The sequence below is a fragment of the Cydia amplana genome, chromosome 4 (genome assembly GCF_948474715.1).
Source record: "Cydia amplana chromosome 4, ilCydAmpl1.1, whole genome shotgun sequence".
NCBI lineage: Eukaryota > Metazoa > Arthropoda > Insecta > Lepidoptera > Tortricidae > Cydia > Cydia amplana.
Window position 1 is genome coordinate 16619873 of NC_086072.1, and position 4632 is coordinate 16624504.

A 4632-nucleotide genomic window follows, 5' to 3' on the forward strand; every position below is an offset into this window, starting at 1 on the left:
ATCTAAAATGTTGACATTGACAAGAGATATTTGAGATAATCTTTATGACGCTGAACACTACAAAACCGCTGTACTTGATTAATCAAATAAAGCGCCATCTAGTGTTCAGTAGCTTAAGCTACTGAACACTAGATGGCGCTTTATTTAAAGGGCGAGATATGAATGATCGTTGAAATTGACTGAGCTCGTTTTGATGTGGTTACATTTTATTAATTTTTGATACAACCAGGGAAATTTAGCTTACAAGATTTGACCGAACTCACAAACATTGCAAGTTAAGAGCCTGTAATAAAAAAAAGCGGCCAAGTGCGAGTCGGACTCGCCCATGAAGGGTTCCGTATTTAGGCGATTTATGACGTATAAAAAAAAACTACTTACTAGATCTCGTTCAAACCAATTTTCGGTGGAAGTTTACATGGTAATGTACATCATATATTTTTTTTAGTTTTATCATTCTCTTATTTTAGAAGTTACAGGGGGGGGGGACACACATTTTACCACTTTGGAAGTGTCTCTCGCGCAAACTATTCAGTTTAGAAAAAAATGATATTAGAAACCTCAATATCATTTTTGAAGACCTATCCATAGGTACCCCACACGTATGGGTTTGATGAAAAAAATTTTTTTGAGTTTCAGGTCGAAGTATGGGGAACCCCAAAAATTTATTGATTTTTTTTCTATTTTTGTGTGAAAATCTTAATGCGGTTCACAGAATACATCTACTTACCAAGTTTCAACAGTATAGTTCTTATAGTTTCGGAGAAAAGTGGCTGTGACATACGGACGGACAGACGGACAGACAGACAGACAGACATGACGAATCTATAAGGGTTCCGTTTTTTGCCATTTGGCTACGGAACCCTAAAAAGGAGGAAGTTACGAAGGGGTTGTTTTCAAAGTTTACAGTTAAAGATTATTTGGAAAGGAAATTCAATAAAACTACCACACATAATTGAGATTTTTATTCGTAACTTACGATGACTGGTCACAATCACAACGTCCTACACGAGCAACGCAATTTGTCCGTCGTAAGGCACTAGTCGAAAACGGACGCTGTATTAAAATAAACGTGCATTGCTAACGATACCACCAAACATTACCTTACATGTTACCATGTAATAGGTATTGACTACATTTTAATATTCTTTTAGCTTTTAAAGATAGGTGTGTCCGAGTTTAGTCTGGCTAGCCATTTAGTTGGAATTTGGGTACAACAGGAGTAAAAAACGATACCCACCTCCTGAAATTCTAATTCAAATAAGTGACAACATTTTTGCCAAATGAGTGACATTTTTTTAACAAAAAAAGGTTCGTTTGGTGGTGTCGTGTCGTGGACAGTGAACGAAAATAATAGCCCCAAACTCGGGCATTTGTATAAAACATAGTTACAATGTGCACGTAGTTCAAGGAATGACTAATTATATATAGGGATAAAAATTTTAAAATTATAGAATTCTTTCGACCATTCTTACAGTACACAAATTAGATACCTAAGTTATTTTTCCTGCAAAAACAAACATATAATATAAACAGTGCATAATATGAAAGTGTGCACAAACAGATTGAATCGACCAAAATTCACAACCAACTACCACACATATACACATAACACAGTCATCTAAGAGATAAATCTACAAAAATATAATCCTATGTTCTATATTGACAAGATTTTAGTTACACCTAAAATAATCAAACCGAACCAGAGAATGGACGTGTAACCTGTTTACATTGTTCTATTATTATTTTATGGACTTTAGAGGACCAGGGTAACACGCATTATGCTTGCAATAAAAAGAACACTGCACTCGCCTGTAGGTATTTTAGGTGTAACAATAAATATTTAACTCAAATTACATGATTCTCTGATTACCACAGAACATATTAAAGAGGTTAGAATGGCTATCGCGCACAGTTAGTATCGGAACCGGTGTCGCCGCTCGTTCCTCTACACATTTACTAACACTCGCGCAACGGTAGTAAAAACTAGCTAGCGCCTTGTGTGCGTGGTGAATGGATACGCCTGCTTTAAACAGATTTGACGTCTGGCTTCTTAATCTGAACGTTATTGTGGCGCAAAAAGACATGTTTACTTCATTTTCGGTCAGCGCGGGCGAGTAGCATGCGAGCGTTTGCTCAAAACCCCGCGGCGACACGTACCCTGCTCGCATCGCCATTCTACTTGTTCTGTGCTGATTACAATCATGATATTAACAATGACACAAAGTAATTTGGTTCTTTAAGTATAATAGTCATAATTTACAATATTCGCAACAAAGAAAACCTTAAATATTGTCATAATACTGATATTTAATATTGATTTATGTTAGTCATAAGAGTCAGAATAGTGACAGTGGTGCTATTCACTGTGGTACCGAAATCATTAACCCTTTCATATACAAAAACATCTCATAAGTCAAGATCATGGGCGAAAGCGAGCCAATATGAACCTTATTTGAAAGAATGAAGGTAATATTTACAATGTTTGATATAAGTGACATAACGACGAATGGAAACGATGGAGGAAATTCACGATTATACGCATTCTTGGCGCTAAAGGGCTGAATAAAACGAATAAGCGATTGCAAAAATATTATGTCTTTTCTGCCGACTTCTTATCTGATAATTTGTAAGGAAATAATCATTACAAAACTGTCCGGCTTTGATTATTTTGTTTGACACACATTTTTATTATTTCGAGCGAATAGAAAGTTTATGCTACAAATTTAAAACTCTTATTGTCTTACGTTACATAGGTAGAGTTGAAAGATTCCGATAACACAGTTTTATCATTTTTTAAGAATGTCAGATTTCGTAAAGCTTTAAATAGATATCACAAGTTTACCAGTAACAAGTAAAGTGGAAGATAATGTTATATTATAGTTCCAAGTACCTACAGAGCAAAAGTTACAAGCACCTTATGTGAGATCGATATTTATAAGTGCCAAAACAAGAGTGACTGGTCTAATACTGTTTTGATTCCTTGTTGTACTAGAGGTTGTTGGCAATGTGATCTTAGATGTAAAAGTACTAATTAAAAAATTACAAAACTAACTTATGCTAGAAGAAATCTAACACTACTAGATTTTTAGAACATTGGTCTGTTTTTTTTTATAAAGCTCTATGCCTTGGAGTAATTAGCCGAATCTATTATTTATTAAAGCTAAGGAAGAAACACTCAACGGAATGTCGAATTAAGTCATCGTAGTGTGGTCACTATACTTCTTCAGCTGAAAACCAAATCTCACTAATTGAAAAAAAAAAACAACCTCTTTTTGATATTAGTGTAAAACGGCTCTGAACGTGTGGTAGTAATTATAAGTGAGTTTTGCTTGTCACCTAACGATTAAGTTTCTTTTACACTTGACTAGCAAGATAAGGGCGCATTATAATAGCCTCTCTGACTATATTTTTAGAAAGAAAGTAAATAAAGCAGTATTTTGAAATGCGACCCTAGTAGTATAAGCTCCAAAGTGATTGTCCTTAAAGAATTTGAGTATTTTGTCTTAGCTCCTAAGGTGCAACATAAAAAGCAGGTTGAATTTCTTCGTTTGTTTTGAGACAAGTGTGACTTTACTTTGTTCAAACCTTTTAAAAGTTTATCCCTGCTAGGACCACAATTTAGAAATGTTGGTGACTTTGAAGCCTAAAGCAATCTAATTACAAGCTCTATTAATAATAATAACACATTCTTACCCTGACTGGTGAAAATCTACGTAACTTGATTCTTAACTTAAAAAAACCCATCCAGACAAAAACATAAACCTATAATACCCATACATAATTAAGGTTTGAAAATACAAATTTTAATAGAAATGTCCAACCATAATTTAAAATAATTAAATTAACACTCAATCTCGATTAGCATTACTATTACTATTAATAATTATATTATTCATCTTAGTTTCGATAAGAATTACAATTACATACACACAATAAGAATTCCGCGTGCATATATATCATCTCAGAACACATTTTTAAAAAACTCCCCGTAACTGTTTTTTTTTTATAGCCTCAGTTGAAATCATTTTTAAATGATTGATTACTCAATAAGCACTCTTAAAACCTACACACAGTTTTCGTAATGCAGGATAGTTCCGCTCCTTTCACATTACCAACTTGTTAACTGACAATTTGTGAAGCCTATCCTCCTAAGGCCATTGTATGGTGGCGAGAGATTTGAAAATGACACATTGGATAGATCTAAACGCATTTTACTGGCAAGGAATGGTCCATTCTTGTCCATTTATATGATTATGCCCGCAGCGGTCGCATTCTTATCACCTGTCATGTCATGCGTCACTTTCGCACTTACATACTTGTTAGAACGTGACAGGCATAGTGAAAAATGATAAAGTCGACCATCTAAACCCTACTGATCAATATGCACAATTTCTTGTTCGCACTTCACACCGTTAGTTTATAGTGACCTTGGAGGATATAATCAAACGGAGACGCCATGTCTGTAATTTTCTGTACAAAACAGTCTGCCGATTTTTGCAGGGGAGGGGAACGTCAAATGTATGCGTAACGTAAAAATAGCCATGTCAGATAAACGTCAGTCCATACATTGTGTATGACCGTTGGCCGCCTATTTTCGACAGAGGGGAAAGCCTGTTAATGGCTACTCCGTTT